The sequence below is a fragment of the Carettochelys insculpta genome, chromosome 2 (genome assembly GCF_033958435.1).
Source record: "Carettochelys insculpta isolate YL-2023 chromosome 2, ASM3395843v1, whole genome shotgun sequence".
In the NCBI taxonomy this organism is placed as follows: Eukaryota; Metazoa; Chordata; order Testudines; family Carettochelyidae; genus Carettochelys; species Carettochelys insculpta.
The window spans coordinates 143,758,859-143,780,029 of NC_134138.1; the positions used below are offsets into that span (position 1 = coordinate 143,758,859).

Sequence of the window (21,171 nt, forward strand, 5' to 3'; positions counted from 1 at the left end):
ATCTTTGGCTTTTATGTAAGTACGTATTTATTGCATACAGTTTTTTCTCATTCTCAGGTGCTCCTGTATCACATACTATGCATAGACAGAGAGAATTTGGAGGGAGCTCTGGATTGTGAAAAATCTTGATTATACTTTGTCACCACCTAAGTGAAAATGATATGGCCAAAAATGACATTTTTTCTATCTGCTTGTACGATATTAAAATGCAAGCTGTGCCAGAGATGCTAATCAGTTTAGGCCAACAACAGCATAGAAATAAGCCTCCCTTGTATTACTAATTCTTAGCTGTTCATATTTGTGCAGCCAGCTCAGGCTGGCATTTCAATAGAGCTGTCGGTGTTTTAAAACAGAATCTGTTTTTTTGATGGTAAGCTAACCACTTCTGCACACACATGCTCTGTCTTAAATGGTATGGCATTAGAATTCCATCATATTCTGAATATGGTAATTGTAGCTAATGTTTGCTTGCACAGGCAACAGCAAGGTTTGGGAGCTGAAATGCAAATTATTGCATGTTCAGTTATTCTGAGTCTGTTGTGCCAGTCCTGTTGGGCCGATTGCCTGTTTTTGTGTGACATTGACACTACCCTCCCTTACGGCACCTTTTGCTCTACGTAAACTTGTCACAAATTACATCCCTGAGCTTGGCTGGGAACGGTTTCATTACCTCTGTGAAAAGTGTTGGTTAGAAGAGAAATCATCAAGCTCTAGGCTATACAGCTGTCAGGAAGTTGATTTATTTTGGTTTGTAGGTGACAGGAGAGTAAAGCTAAAAAGACAGCATTGTGACTTCAAACAAAAGGCATTCATATCATATTCTCTACAAATATGATGATTTGCATCACTTTTCATGTTTGTACTTTCTTCTTCTCAATTCCAACCAAAATAATTTTTGTATTCCAGCTCCTTTAATTTCCTCTATGAGTAGGTGGAGTAGTCACTATATTAATCCAACCATTTGAGCAGTTATTCTCACCAGGTACAACTTTCCTGTGGGTCATCCAGCTAAGAAATTTAGAGAAGGTTACTAATTTTAAAATGGCAATCACTAAATATGCTGCAATTACTTTCCTACCACCAAATGTTTAAGTTATGAAGTTGCATGTGAATTACAGTATTAAACAATATCATTTCACTTGGTAGCTACAAAACCACCACAAGTAGCAAAATGTAACATTTTTATAAATATTCAGTTCACTCTTTGTATTTTATAGATGTTAAATATTAATTAAAACTACTTTGGCAGGGTAACATAGTCACAGATAAATTTTGAAATTGGCATTAGTATGAGAGACAAAAATGCACTCAGAAGGGTGAGTGAGGTTTTTTGGTTAATTTTAATATGCTTTATGAAAAATGATAGAAAAATAAAGATGAAAACTGACAAGTTTAAAAATAGTAGTATCTTTCTGCTTTTGCATAGCGTAGATGAGTAGTCTCAGTGTCCATTCCTAATTCTAGCCTTTTCTCCTGTGATATTCTTCGCATGTAACAGTGGGCACATTTAGGGTCAGATTCTGCTGCATGTATGTACATTGAATAGGGCCTTGCTACATGAAAAGTCCCAATAAAACAAGTAACACACCTGGTCAGAACACAGTACTGTGCGAGGTAAGTAAGCGTCAGAATCCTGCCCAAAGTAAGAGACAGGGAAACACTTTTCATTGACAATGTACACTTTTCATTGACAGTGTTAACACTGGGTACGTATCAGATTTTGCACCCAAGTGAATTTCATTAGAAGCTGAACTCATAGGTCCCTTAGGTCCTATGAAAATACAAGCCTTTCTCTATGAGTTATTGGGAAAGCATTCATATTCTGCCTCAGCCCTTTTATGTATGCTGACATGCTGACATGCTTGTTTATTGAACTTGTATTCTTTAAATGCATCTCTTATGAAAGACATTAGTTGCTGATTCTTCTTGGTTCTTTTCGTCAGTGGGATTCCCCCACACACATATGAAATTGCAAAATAAGCATCAGTTTTAATGTTCATCCAACCAGTGCGATATTAACAAGGCTCCATACAAACATGTATCTGAAAGCATTAATACTTCAAAGCTCATAGTAAATTTCTGAAAGAAAATGACATGGGTTTTATTTTTCTACTAGCAATACTCAGCTTGAATAATTAGTTTTAAAAATGGGAAAATATGCAAAGTCTTTATTTTAGGTTTTGAAACTGTGCTATAGAAATGTGTTCACCGAGTCTGTGCATAAATTTTATGCCATAAGGATTCAATTTTGTTAGACCCGGATTTATATAATCAAATTTACCTCATAAACATTTGTTCATCTCAAACTAGATTTATGTAGTTTAAACTGTTCATTTTATTTAACTTTTTGTACACCAAGACTCTTGACCTATCACCTCCATTTCACACTTTGATTCAACAATATCAACCATTTACCCAAATTACTAATTTTTGCCCATTCAGAAACTTATTTTACTTCTGATTTCCACCAGTAACCCAGGAATCTGAAATCTATTTATTTTCACAAATAACTTGAAGCCATTAGGGGGCTCTTTCTTCCTATATTATTCATATAGTAGGCTACATTAGAGAGATACTGTTGGCTCCTATACTTACACTGGTTCCTATTTTTCAAAATATGTTTTGCTTTAATGAGTTTATTCTGAACACAGAACTGTTTTAATCAGACAGAACACCTGGAAAATATTTGTTGATTTTTTACATGCATGGAGATGGTTGGAAGCTAGGCCTGATGATGTTCATGATTTATGCAGCTATGTTTTTAAGCTTATTGTGTATGTCCATCCATCTAGCCAACCATCTGTCTATCCAGGGTACGGGGTGGGACTACTTTCAAGAAAAACAAGCCAACTGCATTTAATGTAACTTCGTATAAATGTCCAAAAGATGCTACATATCTGCTTATTAAAGAAACATTTCCTGGGAGTTGTCATGAAAAAAAAAAAATTGATGAATGTTCTGATAAAGTTAGCAAAAGACTCCTATTTGATGGTGCTGCCCAATAAGAACCTATTTGTTGTCTATAATATGGAATAGATTGTTTGCTCAGATGTGCAACCTTCTTTTAGAAGGAGAGAATAGACGGCTATGAGCTTTAAAGTGGTTACCATTTGTGTGAAGAGACAGAGAGCAAACGCTACACTCTTTGTTTCCCCTTTTTTTCTATTAACCTAAGCCTGAGAACCACTACTTATGTGAGTAATCCCATTGAACTCACTGACTTCCAGATTCTGGAGATTTTGGTCATGCTAATTTTTACCTGACATGACAAGCCGCTCATTAATTGCCATACAATACTAATCCATGCGACTTTTCTTTATTATTACTTGCAATATTGGAGTCTCTTTTTGTATATAGTACTATTTAATGTGGCAAAGTGACATCTGTGCAGGACAGCTGAAAGTTAGATGAAAAGTAACAGATGTAGCTTAACGAGTGAAAATATTTTCCAGCAGACGTTATACCAGTAAGTACACTTCAAGCGATCGCTGGCTAGCTCTATTCCTCTCTCTGTACTGAAGGATCCCTCACACTAGCAGCACACATATTATTGTGCTGCAGATTTGCTGCAAGCACCCTGAGTGCAGGGGATCACTTGTTACTGGCTTCCTCAGCACTGGAAGCTGTTGGACAGCATCAGAGGTTACTTGGGGACTGATACTGAGCAGTCCAATGGATATGCAGAACCCATCATTAAGCTTCAGTGCCAAAACCAAGAAACACAATCTTCCTGCATAAAGTAGGCCAATATTGTAGAGAAGAAATATACTAGCTGGGAGATTTTTCTCCAACTAAATTATATCGAAAGAGTATTTTTTTTTCTTTTAAATGCCATCATTGTGCTCTACTCTGTGCTATTATGGCCTCCACTGCAGTACTGTGTCCACTTCTGTACACCACATTCCAGGAAAGATGTGGAGAAATTGGCAACAGTCCAGAGAAGAGCAACAGAAATGTTTCAAGGTCTAGAAGACATAACCTCCAAGGAAAATCTGAAAAAAGAAATAGGTCTGGAGAAGACGGAGGGAGGAGTATGACAACAGTTTTCAAATATATATTGTTACAAGGAGAAAGGAGAAATGTATTCTCTTTAATCTCTGAGGATAGGACAAGAAACAATGGGATTAAATTGTAGGAAGGGCAGTTTATGTTAACATTAGGAGAAAATCAAAAAAAGACTTCCTAGCTATCAGGGTTGTTTGCATTGAGATAAATTGCCAAGGAATCTCCAGAATTGCAGAGGTTTAAAAGCAAGTTAGAAAACACCTTCAGGGATATTTTAAATAATACCTAGTTCTGCTATGAGTGTAGGAGACCGAACTAAATGAACTCTTGAGGTCCCTTCCAATCCCATGATTCTATGATTGACAAAAGATCTGTTGCTAACACATCCTGAGACAGATTCAAGGGGATGCTTAGACTAAAAACACTGTCATAATGTGAAGCTGGAAAAACCATGTGGGTCAAAACTAGTATACAATTGTTTTTATTTTATAACTTTAACTTTGAAAGAGGATTTATTTGGTGGGTGACTTTTTCCCCTTGCTCACTGGGAAAGTTAACCTTACAATATCTGGTAAGTTAACAGAAGCTTAGAAAGTTGTAATTCCATTGAAAAAACAAGCCATCTTGTAAAACTAGGATATTCTGAGCATGAGCCACTCAAAGTTACTTTCAATGTACTTATAAAAGAATGAGATTCTCCTCTCCCTGCAGTGTTGTATCTTTCTCCACAAATAAATGTATGTCCATACTTAAACCATGCAGTGCAGCAACTGCACTACTGTAGGTCTTTAGTGTGGGCACTCACTGTAGGGATGGGAGGGGTTCTACAGCTGTAGTTAATTTTCCTCCCTAAAGGCAGGAGCCTGATTCATTGAAGAATTCTTTTGTTGAACTAGCACTATCTAAATGAGCAGTTAGATTGACTTAACTACATTTCTCAGGGGTGTGGATTTTCATTGTTTTAGAGATCTTACAATGTAAGTAGGCAAGGATGCCAAAGGGAGAAAGGAAGTATGATTTTGAGATGGGAACCCAGGCTCCAACTGATTGATTAATTTGAACAAGATTACACAAGAAGTCTGTAGCAGTGTGTAATCCTGTGTAATTTAATTGCACTCTGCATGCCCAAAATCAATGAGATTTCTTTGAACACACACACAAACACACACACACACACATATCTCATACAGAAATTTTTTCTGCTGTGCCTACCTTGTTCCACTGTACATATGTCACTAATTTATTGGCTGGTGAATTTATCCCTTAAATATACATGCTGTATAAAGCACTTTGAATTACTTTTGAATGAAAACTGCTTTGCAAATATAAGGTGGTATTATGATAAACAGAAGTCAGTCTGAAACTTCCTCTAATGTAAACTCCAACAGACAGGATGCTCTATTAAGCATGAATAAAACATTTGTCACTGATGATTGTTTAAAGATGGATTAAACAATTATTCAGACGTGTCTCCATATAAGACTCCAGATACGCTTAACAGGAAACATGTTCCTATTTTCTGCTTTCTTGGAGTCAGTACGGGGGACGATTGTCATATAACTGTGTCATTGCTAAGAAGTAAGACGTTTACAAGAATAACTTAAATATTATGAAAAGTATTAAAACTAATTTTAATAGAACTGATTTAAGATATCAACCATTTTATGCACATGAAGCTGTCTGTTACTCTTTTTCTCCAATTTATTTTAAAAAAATGAAAAATAATTAAAGTCAGGACTCCTGTTCCCAACTACCTCAGTTCTATCCAGGGCCTCCATCTTATTTAGCAATATGGGAAGGAGAGGTCTTGACTTATTGACAGTTGTTTACCGCCTGTGGCGTGAGAAGCCCGGGGTAAGCCGGGGCTTATATTAGCTCTATGTTTTGTTCCCAATATAATCTTGTATGTAAATGTATGCATACCACATGCTGTTCTGTATTGTAGTATATGTTGCACCTACCTTGCAAACGTGTGTGGATGGTCTTTTGCACCAACGCAAAACTCAGATGTGTCTAGTTGGGCTCCATGGTGGCGCAAGGATCCACCTGTGCACATCTGGCCCTGGTTCAGTTCAGTGGTGGATATAAGGTACTGAGGAAATAACTTGTAACCCAGTGCATGACGTTTCTTTAGTCATCAGATGTCTGAAATATTAAATGGAGAGCGAAAACAAACCCACAGACCCACAGAAAAAATAAATCAGTTCCAGGCCACTCTCTCTCCCAGGCCAGGGATCAGCTCAGTAGCTTGGGGCTCCAGACCTGTGGGAGGGAACAGTGCCATGGGCTGAATATAAATAAACCACAGGCTGGAACCTGCCCATGGGTCATAGGTTCCCCACCCAGATATAATATATTGAAAAAGATTGAAATTTAGTTGTTCATTGGATGTCTGACTCTTACAGTGAAGTGTGGTTGTTTATGGTTAATACATACAGTTATCCTAACCACCTTACATGACCAACTGTAATATATGGAGAAATGAGGAAAATAATTATTTTGTTAGTCTTTAAAGTGCTACTGGACTGCTTTTTTGTTTTGACACTTTAATAGTGTTTTTCTTCATTATATGCAAAAACATAATTAGGTGAGGAGCTTTCGTGGGACAGACCCACTTCTTCAGATCATAGCCAGACCAGAACGGACTATGGCCTGAAGAAGTGGGTCTGTCCCACGAAAGCTCATCACCTAATAAATTATTTTGTTAGTCTTTAAAGTGCTACTGGACTACCTTTTTGTTTTGATAGTATATAGACTACCTCGGCTTTCTCTCTGTTACTGTTAAAGTGAGTGGAACAACAGTGTGCAGATAAGCATTCACAAATTTTAGTATTTACTTGAATTCCAAATCATTCAGAACAGAGGCAACAAAATGCTACTGCTTTACAAAGCACTGCATATGTTGGTCCAGTACAGTGTACGGACACATCTTCTTTTGTACAATAATTAATGAGGCAGGTCTGCAGTGTATGGAATATATCAGTAAGGTCCTGCAGAGCAGCTGATAGTGAAAAGTACTTTTATTTCATTGTCCTTCCTTGACAGATTTGTCTGTTGGAAAATTAACTTGTTGATAGCAACAACAAAGGCACACCTATTCTTTTAACTATTTCAGCATTTTCCATTTTTAAATATTTTAATGAATTCCAGTACTTAACAAAAAGCAGCACCAGGTTATGTTTTATACCTTCTAGTTACTGAAGATTCTTGATATAAATTGATACCAGTTTAGCTTCCTGGCCATCTTTGAAGTCGTGAGCAGTTACAGTTGCAGAGAATGCATGATGAACAACTATTTGCTTGATTCCACTGAGGCAGGTACATTTGTTCTTAGTACTGCAGAATGATCAGCAGTCCCTCTTACAGATGGCACAGAATGTTTAAGGGAACAAGTGATAGACTATCCAGGCTGGTCAGATATGGTTTAGAGGAGAGTTACAATATATTGGTTTAAAAATTGACACTTTTTTGTCTGAGTGTAGTTTCCCCTTCTAACAAAAACTGAGACAATGAAATCAGTTCTTCCCTTCTGCACTACACAATCATCCAGTGTCCAGCAGATAGTTCTTATCAGCCCCAGCCTCCCCTGGGTGATGAACAAATGTACTGCTGAGTGTAGAACCATGGACTCCTTAAAAAAGGAACTACAGGCTGGTCAGCCTCACCTCAGTGCCTAGAAAAACCATGGAGGGAATCCTCAGGAAATCCATTTTGGAGCACTTGAAAGAGGGGAAAGTGATCAAGAATAGTCAACATGGATTAACCAAAGGTAAATCATGACTGACCAATCTGATTAGTTTCTATGATGAGGTAACTAGCTCTGAGGACATGGGGAAGTCAATGGATGTGATATACCTTGACTTTAGCAAAGCTTTTGATAGAGTCTCCCACAATATTCTTGCCCATAAGTTAAGGAAATATACATTGGATACGTGGCCTGTCAGATGGATAGAAACCTGGCTTGATGGTTGGGCCCAACGGGTAGTGGTGAATGGTTCAGTGTCTGGTTGGTGGTTGGTATCAAGTGGAGTGCCCCAAGAATCAGTTCTAGGGCCAGTACTGGTCCAACATATTTATTAATGACGTGGATGAGGGGATGGATTAAACCCTCCTCAAATTTGCAGGTGACACTAAGGTAGGGCATCAGGTAGATACATTGGAGAGTAGGGACAGGGTCCAGAGTAACCTAGACAAATTGGAGGATTGGGCCAAAAGAAATCTGATGATGTTCAACAAGGACAAGTGCAGAGTCCTGCACTTGGGATGGAAGAATCCCAAACACTGTTAGCCAGTTGGTCCCCAGCTTGTAAGTAGCATAGTAACAGAGAGATAGCCATGGTAGTCTATATTCTATCAAAACAAAAAGGCAGTGGACAGCCTTTTTGTTTGACTAAGTAGCAGCGCAGCAAAAAAGGACCTGGGAATTACAGTGGATGAGAGGCTGGATATGAGTCAACAGTGTGCCCTTGTAGCTGAGAAGGCCAAAGGCATATTGGGGTGCATATAGGAGAAGCATTTGCACCAGATCTAGAGAAGTTATTATTCCCCTCTACTTGGCTCTGGTGAGGCCTCATATGGAGCGTTGACTTCAGTTCATGGCCCCCCAGTATAGCAAGGATATGGAAGCATTGGAGAGTGTTCAGCAGAGGGCAACAAAAATGATTAGCAGTCTGGTGCACATGATCTATGAGGAGAGGCTGAGAGATTTAGGCTTATTTAGTTTTCAGAAGAGAAAACTGAGGTGCGATTTGATAGCAGTCTTCAACTTTCTGAAAGGGAGCTCTAAAGAGGATGGAGAGAGACTGTTTTCAACAGTGACAGATGACAGAACAAGGAGCAATTGTCTGAAGTTAGAGAGGGAGAGGTGTAGGTTGGATATTATGAAAACTATTTCACCAGGAGGGTGTAGAAAGACTGGAATGCATTACCGAGAGTGGTTTTGGAATCTCCATCCCTAGAGGTTTTTCAGTCCCAGCTTGACATAGTCATATTGGGGGTGATTTAGTTAGGGTTGATCCTGCTTTAGGAACGGGACTGGACTAGATGACCTCCTGAGGTCCCTTCCAGCCCTAGAATTCTATGATTCTATGATGATTCAATCCTGCTCCAGCTGTTACGGATTGCAGAACTACCACTAATTTCACTGGGAGCAAGAATGGACCCACTATTTCCTGATTTCTCATGATGTACAAAGGCACTGAAACATGACCCAAGTTTCATTCAAAATTCAAATCCAAACTTTTCTTAAGTTTAACTGTAAAAAATGCATATAAAACCTTCAGTTTGTGTGTTACACTGTTTGGATATTCAGACAGGAGGTTAGTGGTCTGATATCCTACTCAACTGAAACCAGAAAGTACAGATCCTCAGAGGAAAACCACCTCTCTTCAGCTATCTCCCTTATCTGAGACCTGATTTGGATGCTGTTCCAAAACATCAAAGCAATTGAATGTTTTGCTGTTAGTGCTGTTCACTCATGTAAGAGAGAGAGGCAACTTTTCTTGATAATTTTCAAACACAGACCTATAAGTAAGTAGATGATGTAATTGATGAAGTACTAGAAGTGCAATTGGCAACTGCTCTTTCTTCTCCTCACTTTATTCCAATAACATATCTATCTTGACAGTTGTCTTGAAGCCACTTTGTACAAGTTGCACTCATGCAAAATGGCTTCTAAGAAGCACCTAGTTAATACACCTAGAAAAGAAAGTCACTCTGGTAGGTCCACCACCAACTCTAATGATTCTACTCTCCCCATGGATGCAGGAGACTATGGGTAGCAGTTGTGTCGGGGGACTGAAAGAGCATTTGGAGGATGGGGAAGAGTTGTTCTGGGGTGCAGACCAGTGTTCCAGTTATTCTTTGGCTGTCATAAGGCCTATAGGGTCCTGGGACAGGTCTGTGCAAGTGGCCTGATTAGTTCCTGAATCAAGAAAGTGCAATCTACCCACCAAAATATTTGTGCAGAGATGGTCTCTCCTATGTGCATTGGTAATTGGGGCCCTGTCACCAGGAACTCTTGTCATTGGGGCTCGTCTTCATGGTTCGTGAGAGTAATTTCCAGAACCGAAGTTCCTCCTGGTCTAGAAGACTAACAGATCCAGATAAACTTATCTTCCGTTCTGGTATATAAGCAAAGAAACAGGCCCTTCTCAAACTAAATTGTGACTTTTCTCCACACTGACATCCCTTTTCTCTTCCCTGCTCATATGACATGGTGGGTTTGTAAGCCCAAGCCACATCCATTTACTTACCCTCTTAACGCTTTCCTTTATGGTTCTAGTGCCCTGCAGACTTTTCAGAGAATATGAAGAGGTTTCTATGTTATTTAGATTCTAAGAAGGAACTCATCACGAGACATGAGAAGTCATTCTCCCACTCTACTCTGCGCTGGTTAGGCCTCAGCTGGAGTATTGTGTCCAGTTCTGGGCACCGCAGTTCAGGAAGGATGTGGAGAAGTTGGAGAGGGTCCAGAGTAGAGCAACGAGAATGATCAAAGGTCTAGAGCACATGACCTATGAAGAAAGGCTGAAAGAATTGGGCTTGTTTAGTTTGGAAAAGAGAAGATTGAGGGGGGACATGATAGCAGTTTTCAGGTATCTAAAAGGGTGTCATAAGGCAGAGGGAGGGAACTTGTTCTTCCTTGCCTCTGAGGATAGAACAAGAGGCAATGGACTGAAATTGCAGCAGGGGAGGTTCGGGTTGGACATTAGGAAAAAGTTCCTAACTGTCAGGGTGATCAAACACTGGAACGAATTGCCAAGGGAGGTGGTAGAATCTCCATCACTGGAGATATTTAAGAGGAGGTTAGACAGATGGCTTTCAGGGATGGTCTAGAAAGTGCTTGGTCCTGCCATGAGGGCAGGGGGCTGGACTCGATGGCCTCTCGAGGTCCCTTCCAGTTCTACTCTTCTATGATTCTATAATTCTGTTTGTTCATCTGGCTTTACCTAGATGTCTCCTTTTTGGAGTATTTTCAGCATCAGTGTAGCAAGCAGAAAAACCAGTCACTAAGCTCACAGCCTCAAAAATATGAATTTCTCTTAATTAAGTGGTTTTCATTATTTTCTGCCAGTTTTCTCTTACATCAAATGAAAAGTAAATCCCCTGATTGAAGTCCAGTTCTCTGCCAATTAAAATATATATCGCCAAGGTGATAGCTGCAAATAATTATTTTCCTAATGCTGCAGAAATGACCAAATTTGAGCTACACTCAATTTAGTTTATAGGAGCCAAACTGTTTAAATCTGTTGTCATGGTTCACATGAGATGTTACTGCAGGTCGCAGTCTCAGTCTGTCCTTACTGGTTATCCCTGCCCAAGCCATATCATTGCCAAATATTTCTTTCGTTTTCTTTATAAACAGTAGATAGTTTGCCCTTCTGGAAGTAATTCTGAGGAAAAATTTTGAGGAAAAATTACAACCTGGAAAATCTTCAGGACCATACAGCACTGTAAAGGACAATTAAGGCAATTACCTTTTTTCAGCCAATCAGTTGACTATTACAATATTTGAAGAGGCATTTTCTGCATATGGTATCATGTATTTTACTAAAGAGAAGAAATGAATTAGCAAAACCCAGGCCAAGTGATTAGCACACATGCTCAATACAGTTAGTACAAGTGTCCACACAGATGAGGCAGCATGCCAGCCACAGGAACCTCTGCAGCCACTGATGCCACCCTCACTGAAAGGGTGCACTGCAGGGCATTTCAAGGAGAGTGGGTTGGTATCATGCCCTTCTCACACGTAAGGGCAGTGCTGCTGTCTGCATGCTACACACAGGGAACAGCTGGAGCCACGCCACTCCCAGCCAGGCCGGGGGTGATTGTTACAGGCTAAGTGGAGTTTCCATAGATATCCTTTCTTTGCTGCAATGTGTCATGTTGTCATACTTGTGTCTGTGATTATTATGTCAGCTCACAGTTTTGTGCGAATCCAATGGCTAGAAAGTATTTATTTTTCTAATATTATTTAATAAAGTTTTGTATAATATAATGTGTCAAATACAGAAAAATGACAACCACAAGTGTGGTGAGCTTTGAATTGCTATTGGACACCGCTGTTGTGCAACATCAGAGAGGCACCCACTTATGTGAGAAACAGATTTTCATCTAACACTGAGTTGCAGTACTTCAGGACATGTGCACAAAGTCTCTTGCCGTTGGTTGTTTGGACACAATGCTTTAACCCCAGCTTCAAGGGCATTCTCAATTAGAGATCTTACTCAGACCTACAGTCCTTTTGGCAGTCCATCAGCATCCACATCTAGTGAGCTAAAGGATCTGGCGCAAGATATTTATTTAGTTTGACTTATTTTTATGGAAAGGGATGCAGCAACCCCACTTCTCCACAGTTACTCTTGCGTACATTATGTTGTTGTTGTTTTATCTTGGAAAAAAAGCGTCCAGCCGCCACAGAGAAAGGTGCTCTAATACATAGTGCATATATTTCTAGTGGGCAGAGGAATGAAGTATGAGCTGTGTCTTGAAGTTACATCTAGATCTCAGATCTCCTGAGACAGCATGACAGATCTATATAGCTGCACAAAGCAGTGAAAAGTAGAGAGATGTGGGGAGGGTTGGTAGTAGCTAAAGCTACCTCTTTTTCTCTCCCTCTTTGATGAATACTTTTCCACTGCCAGGTTCTTTCCTCATTGCCTGTGCAGTTGAAGACTCTTCTCCCATGGTTGGGGCATTTTCCTGCACTGCTGAAACTCTCCAGCAGTGAGGAAGCAGTGTGATGCTACTGCTAAAAATGCTGTGTAGAAAGGAAGCATTGTGAGGGTGACTGGAGAGCCTGAAGGTTGCATATGAGGTTACGTGCCCAGAGGGTTCAGACGTCTCTTTGCTCCACTTGCCTAAGTACCTCATCATTTACACTCATGTTTACACTTATGCTGAGGGACGTAGAGTATATGTTCTCTACTTTCTGCTGAAAGGAATGTGCAGGATAGGCATTATTCTTTCTGAATCTTTTCTTTTCTGTAGTGGGAGTTGCTTTACATGCTAATTTGTGCATTTTCAGTACCACACTAATAAATCTCGAGCTCAGATAGTAAAATATAATTAGGTCAAACTTCACATTGCTTGCCTTGTAAATGATGATTTAACTTCTGGATCTAACTGCAGGGTTGTGATTTGAGAATATAGCGATGTGCCAAATCAGTGAATCTGAGTAGTACATCACAAAATGTCCTACTCTTGGTAAGGATAGCTATGGATGAAAATAAATTTATTTATGTTATAGGTTTTTAAAGCTGAGGTTTTTCCCAGATATGTATATATTAAAAAATAAGACTAATGTGTTTTCATATTTTGCTCTTGTGTTTTGCTTGTCATTCACTTTTGCTGATACATTTTTATTTAACTGTAGGCTCATCTTTTGGTATACATGGTATGATATTTGTGGCGGAAAAACATGGTGAAGTGTTGTAAAATATTGTAAAAGATGTGTCATGTTTAAGGTCATAATGGAGGGTGTTTTGTATTCACAGGTCAGATCTAATATTCCAATTAAACAATTACCTGGGCATGGTTTTGCTCTTCCAACTCACAGAAATACACTTAACTCAAAAGAAAACTAATTGTATCCAATGCAGAATTAGCACCTTTTCTCTACTTTTCAAAACACTTTAAAAGAAGTGCAGGTCATTCTCTTTCAACTGATTTCAGCATATATTATCATATTAATTGCAGGTGTTACTCATATAAAACAGTTAGAAGTAAATTTCTTTGAGTCTTGCACCACTTGTGTTTGGCATAAATGCAATATATGGTGGTGACATCTAAACTTTTAAAAATACTCTTCGTCTCTATATACACCTAAATGAGGTAGTTATTTTTAGACTTTTAAAGTCAAACCATAAATATCTTTTTCTCCAAATACACAGACAGGTGGTCATCTGGGCCTGGCAGACCATTGTTCAAACCCAGTTTCTAGTATTGGTGAACTACGGTACCACAGACTGGGTGTTAGAGTGGTCTCCTCTTCGTGCGTAGGCAGGAGCAAGACAAGAAGCATTCCATACATACCTGTCAGAAAGTCGATAGATGCAAGGTCCCCTTTTCTCAGTGATTTAAGAGGAGATGTAAATTTATGATCCCATTTGCATAGAATTCCAGGTTTTCTTACTCAAACAATGGAACCACACTCAAACTGCAGATCCTTAGCACCCTCCCGTTTGTCTTTGTAAGCCTTTATATTTTTCTTGTTTTGGTTCAACTGTTTTTCTCACATCATCCTCCTTTGGTGCATCAGGTCTTGACTTTAACAGTCCAACAAAGTTCAGTTTAGTCGTCATCTGTTTCCCATGCAATAACTCTGTAGGTGATCTTTGCATTGCAGCATGTCATGTAGCCGTGTATGCTTGCAGGAAATCAGTAGAGAAGGTTATCCATGATCTCCTTTCCAGTTTAGCTGTTTGCAAACTCTCTTTCAAGCTTCTGTTAAACCTTTCAATTTTCCCATTGGCTTGAAGGTAATAACAGATGATCGTCTATGTAAAATGTAAAATTTTCTGCTGGAAAAGTTTCAAATTCCAGGGAAGTAAATTGACTACTCATTGTACTCATTGTTTGGTTCTGACAATTTCTTGATGAGTATTGTGTGCCAGGTGTATGAATTTTGGCTGTAGTTCTTCTGGAACAAGTAGCCTGTGTGTACCTCATAGCACATAGTCGTCAAGCAAAGAAAGTTCATCATGGACTCTAAAATAAGGCAGCAAACTGGATCAAGCTTTTTAGGATTGCTGGGCCATCTTCGTCAGAAATTCCCATTGCTTTTGTTGGATTGGACATGCTAAACAAACAGCTTGGAATTGCTGTCTTGTAATGGCAATAAGAGTGCTTTGCTGAGAGAGATCAATTCATCCATTAACTACCCTGAGGTTTAAAGCAGCAAATAAATCTCTGCCAAAGATAGGAGTATCTTTATGGACAAAGTAGAACTCTGCATTTTTTTATGGGAAGAAAGGCCCTTTCAAAGATGGGGTATACTTTCAAAAGAGCCACGTCTACATTGCTTTTCTTCTTTCAAAAGAAGGTCTTTTGAAATAATATACAAATGAGGTGTCATATATGTAAATCTGTAACTCATTTGCATTTTGATTCCCCTCATGTGCATGCTTCTTTCAAAGTCTAGCCACAACCCAAGTGAATTTTGGGTTCAATGAGAGGCAAATCTTAAAAGTAATGCAAATATATGGAAGCAGCTAGTGTAGATATTGCTGACCCAGTGTCCCACATTAGCTGAATCATATGTAATTTTCCTGAAGATGTGGCAGAAACATTTACAGTGCACATTATCTGTTCTGGAATATGTGCAGTCGTGATTTTGACCACACTCAGAACAGTAACATAGAATCATAGAATTTTAGTGTTGGAAGGGACCTCAGGAGATCATCAAGTCCGGTCCCCTGCCTAAAGCAGGATGAACTCCAACTAAATCATCCCAGCCAGGACTAGGTCAAGCCAAGACTTAAAAACCTCTAGGGATGGAAATACCACCACCTTTCTAGGCAGCGCATTCCAGTGCTTCACCACCCTCCTGGGCTACGTCTACACGTGAAGCCTACATCGAAGTAGCCTACTTGCAAAATCGAAATAGGCTATTTCGATGAATAACGTCTACACGTCCTCCAGGGCTGGCAGCGTCGATGTTCAACATCGACGTTGCACAGCACCACATCGAAATAGGCGCTGCGAGGGAACGTCTACATGCCACAGTAGCACACATCGAAATAAGGGTGCCAGGCACAGCTGCAGACAGGGTCACAGGGCGGACACAACAGCCAGCCGCTCCCTTAAAGGGCCCCTCCCAGACACACTTGCACTAAACAGCACAAGATCCACAGAGCCGACAACGAGTTGTAGACCCTGTGCATGCAGCATGAATCCCCCGCTGCAGCAGCAGCAGCCAGAAGCCCTGGGCTAAGGGCTGCTGCACACGGTGACCATAGAGCCCCGCACGGGCTGGAGAGACAGCGTCTCTCAACCCCCCAGCTGATGGCTGCCATGGAGGACCCCACAATTTCGACGTTGCGGGACGTGGATCGTCTACACGGTCCCTACTTCGACGTTGAACGTCGAAGTAGGGCGCTATTCCGATCCCCTCATGAGGTTAGCGACTTCGACGTCTCGCCGCCTAACGTCAAAGTTAACTTCGAAATAGCGCCCGACGCGTGTAGCCGCGACGGGCGCTATTTCGAAGTTAGTGCCGCTACTTCGAAGTAGCGTGCACGTGTAGACACAGCTCTGGTGAAATAGTTTTTTTCTTAATATCCAACCTACACCTCTTCCTTTGTAACTTCAGACCATTGCTCCTTGTTCTGCCATCTGTCATCACTGAGAACAGTGTCTCTCCATCCTCTTTAGAGCTCCCTTTCAGAAAGTTGAAGACTGCTATCAAATTGCCCCTCAGTCTTCTCTTCTGCAAACTAAATAAGCCTAAATTTCTCCCCGTAGGTCATGTGTTCCAGATCCCTAAGCATTTTTGTTGTCCTCTGCTCTCTCTTGCTCCTCTGTATCAACATCCTTTCTATACTAGTGGAGGGGAGAACTGGATGTAACACTCCAGGTGAGGCCTCACCAGAGCTGAGTAGAGGGGAATAATAACTTCTCTAGATCTGATAGAAATGCTTCTCCTAATGCGCCCCAATATGCCTTTAGCCTTCTTGGCTACAAGGGCACACTGTTGACTCATATGCAGCCTGTCATCCACTGTAATCCCCAGGTCCTTTTTTGCTGTATTGGTACCTAGCCAGTTGGTCCCCAGCCTGTGGCAGTGCTTGGGATTCTTCCATCCCAAGTGCACGACTCTGCACTTGTCTTTTTTGAACCTCATCAGATTTCTTTTGGCCCAATTCTCCAATTTGTCTAGGTTACTCTGGACCCTATCCCTACCCTCCAATGTATGTACCGGACACCCTACCTAAGTGTCATCTGCAAATTTGCTGAGGGTGCGATCCATCCCTTCATCCAAGTCATTAATAAAGGTGCTGAACAGTACTGGCCCTAAAACTGATCCTTGGGGCACTCCATTTGGAACCAACTGCCAACCAGACACTGAGCCATTGACCACTACTCGTCAAGCCAGTTTTCTATCCATCTTACAGTCCATATATCCATAGTTCTTTAACTTATGGGCAAGAGTATTGTGGGAGATGTATCAAAAGCTTTGCTGAAGTCAAGGTATATCACATCCATTGACTTCCCCATGTCCATAGAGCCAGTTACTTCATCATAGAAGCTAATCGGGTCATGACTTGCCCTTGGTGAATCCATGTTGACTACTCTTGATCACTTTCCCCTCTTCCAAGTCCTCCAAAATGAATTCTGTGAGGATTCACTCCATGTTTTGTCTGGGGACTGAGGTGAGGCTGACTGATCTATAATTCCCTGGATTGTTCTTCTTTCCTTTTTTAAAGGTGGGCAGTACATTTTCCTTTTTCCAGTCATCCAGGACCTCTTCCAATCTTCAAAGATAATAGCCAAAGGTTCTGCAATTATATCTGCCAATTCCCTCAGTACCCTTGTATGCATTAAATCCGGACCCGTGGATTTGTGTGCATCTAGCTTTTCTAAATAACTCTTTACCCATTCTTTCCCCACTGATGGCTGCCCTCCTTCCCATACTGCATTGCATAGTGCCGTAGTTGGGGAGCAGACCTTGTCCATGAAGACTGAGGAAAAAAAAATGAGTACTTCAGCCTTTCCTGGCATTGTAATGGCAAGCACCTGTTGTTTGGACTGACTACTGTGGCATACCTTAGCAAAATGCTTATTTTTTTTGGCATGATTGCATTGAGCTACATTTTCAGGACACCTTGTGTAGCTTGTGAGGTGTTGTGGGGATCCACAGAGAAAGCATGTGTTTGCTGTGATTTGAATTCACTGATTCTGTGGTTTTTCATTAGCTTTCTCCTTGTAAATGTTTGTCTGCAGTAACAGTGCACTTTCTGCAAAGAAGTTGCAGCCTGGACTGAGCCTCCTGTATGCATGCTCAGTAGTTTGGCTTCTGCTGTAGCTGACTCAGTCTGGGTAGCAATAGTTATTGCTTTTTCCATAGTAAGCTGTGGTCCTAGAAGAAAGTGTTCTCTTACAGAAAGCATGGTTGTTTTTTCAATGAGCTGATTTCTAATCATCTCATCTGCCATATTCCCAAAGTCACAAGTTACATCCAGACTCCTCAAAGAAGCAATATACTACATCATAGTTTCCCCTGGTTTCACGCTAGCAAAATCTGTAGAGATTAGCTACTACATTCACTTTTGGCACAACAACATTCTTTAATGCAGTGAGTGCAGTCTCATATTTATCATCAGCAAGGGGGAAAGAGTAAAATATATGCTGCCCTTCTGCTTGATGGGAGTGAATTAGCAGAGCATGTTTTCTTACTTCCAAAAGCTCTGTAGCACTGATTGCAAGCAACTAAGTCTGAAACAACTGAATCCAGGCAGTAAAAGCAATTGGAAGCTCACCTGGGCTTTGCAGAAAGGGTGCCGGTGGGTTCAGAGGCAGAAGAGCCATCCTCATGGTCAAAATGCTGCTGTATCATTCTGTAGCTCTCTCCAAGCCCCTAGCTCATCTTCTCCCTGACCTTCCTGTTTCCTGCTGTTCCAGACACCCAGCAGACAGTGCTCTCAGTTCTAGTAATTACATGCAGTATTACATCTAAACACCACAGAGTTTGGTTCCACAAACACACCTTGAGATTCCACCTCCCCACCCCCCAGCATTTTTCAGCACTCTTAATCTCCTCCAACTCCTCCAAATAACAGGAAAAAATCTTCTCAATCTGTGCCATGTTCCTAAGCAGGGCTGCCAACTGGGGCAAGGTGAGGGGAAAAGAAGGCAATTGCCCCGGCATCCAGCCATACAAAAGGGCTTGGAGTTCCTAGCTGCTGCCGCCATCATAGTATAGGTATTACCAGGGCTACTGTGACCAAGAGTCATGGATTTACAAAAGGGAAAATACTTGGTCATATGACTTTAAGGCAAATATCTCTATGACCATGTCTACACTAGCACCACCCTTTCAAAAGGGGGATGCTAATGAGACACTTTGGGATATGCTAATGAGGCACTGCAATAAATATTGTGGCACTTCAAAAGTGCCGCTTTCAATCGTGTGTGGCTGGTCTACACGGGGTCCTTTTGAAAAGGACCCCACATATGTCGAAATCCCCTTATTCCTATAACCAAATATGAATAAGGGGATTTTGACATCTGCGGGGTTCTTTCAAAAAGGACCCTGTGTAGATGAGCCATGCGTGATTGAAAGTGGCACTTTCAAAGTGCTGCAGCCACCATTACGCTAAAAAGGCACTGCATATTCATTGGAGCACCTCATTAGCATATCCCAAAGTGTCACATTAGCATCCCCCTTGCAAAAAGGGGCTGCTAGTGTAGACACGGCCTGTGTGTGCAATTTTTCCACCTCGATACAATCATGTTATGGCTACACTGCAATGTAAGTGCAAGGTTAGAGGGACTCGAGTCAGCTGACCCATGCAATCGTATCTTCTGCCTAAGCAACTACATTGTATTTAAACTCTAGTTTAGGGAATTTCCAACTCCTGCACGTGCCACATTCAGGAGTTCCTAGTGTCCCCACCCTGAAATGTGGACACTCCAGCCATGATGTGCTGTGGAAAAAACTTTACTGCCCAGCTGGCACATTACCAGGAAGCAGATTGTTTTGCTAACGGCTTGATTGATCTGCTCTCCATTGGACAATCAGGAGGCTCTCTGAGATTGTGCTTGTAAATCAGTGATGAGAAGAGAATATATTAACACCATCCTGAGCTGCTGCCATTTGTGGGAGTTGGAGGGGAGAGATTCCACTTTCAGCTGAATGGATTGCAGATCATTGGAATAGAAAGCCTAAGCAAAGGTATCCAATAAAATTATGGGAAACTTCCAGATGACTTCCAGGACCTGAGTGGAGTGGGGCTGCAACCACACTGTGAATAGTTAGGACTCTGTTCCTGAGTCCTGTTTTGATTCTAGCTCTGCATCTCCAGCCCTGCAGAGTCTTGAGACTCTGGGTCCAGTTAGCGCAATTGCAGTATAGATTCAAGGGGGTGGTTATTCCTGATGCTGGGCTCAAGCATGGGCTAACATTGCGGAATAGATATACCGATAAACTCAGTATTGCTTTCCTCAGTTTATTGCAAAAGAAGAGCAGTATTCCAAGCTGGGTACCACTTGCATTAGCTGGGGTTACAGTGAATGGAGAGAGAAAAACACCAAAGTGTGTCATAAACAGTATGTTCTTTCTGTCTGACTGGGAATGCAAGAGTGTCCCAGTTGCAGTGCTGCAGATGCACCATTGCAACACTTCTGTGTGGACATATATTACAACAATGGGAAAGGTTCTTACATCGCTGCATTTAATCCACCTTCCTAAGAGATGGTAATTAGGTTGAAGAAAGAATTCTTCTGTCATCCAAGCACTGTCTAAATGGGGCTATGTCAGTTTAACTGTGCTGCTTCAGGGTGTTGTCTGTTTCACCCCTGAGTGACATAGTTTGGTAGACCTATCTAGTTAGCATAGACTAGGTGTTAAGGAGGTGGATTCCCTATGCATAGGGAAAACCCCTCCCATCAGTGTAGGTAGTGACTGTGGTGAAGTGTTGTAAGGGCACAGCTACAGCACTGCAGTTGTGCTGCTGTAGCATTTTAAGTGCAGGCAAGCCCCGAGTGCAGCAAGCAATACAATGTCACAGGTACTCCTTGCTTGCTCGTGTGGACTTGTCTGGGAATTTCCTGGCACTGTTTTCTTTCTGGACTGTGAGAAAAGAATGAGCACTTCCACTTTCATTGTTTAGAACCCTGCCTTAAATTAGGCCTCATTTGTGAGCATTTTCTGTGGGACAGGGAAGGACCCTCTGCCTTTTTCCATCTGTCGGCAGATAACCAATTCTGTGCCTAATTTAATATCTGGGCTATGTGCATCTTATCATCCAAATGAACTATAAATGTAAATTTTCCTAAGAGTTTTTTTTTTTTTAAATAAAGTGCATGTACTTATCTTTCATGTTAGCTTTTACTGGACTGTTATGGCTATGCATTAAATTCATTCTGAAAGATAATTACAATATGGTGTTTCCAAATCCAAATATTCACACATTAAATCAGACTCTCGGAACTCATGAACATGAT

General features: G+C 40.9%; 1 protein-coding gene across 6 annotated transcripts in view; it reads left to right on the plus strand.

The window, feature by feature from the left end:
• The window catches only part of CDH18 (cadherin 18), a 1,028,199-nt gene that overhangs the window by 634 nt on the left and 1,006,394 nt on the right, over window positions 1–21,171 (plus strand). The window lies entirely within an intron of this gene.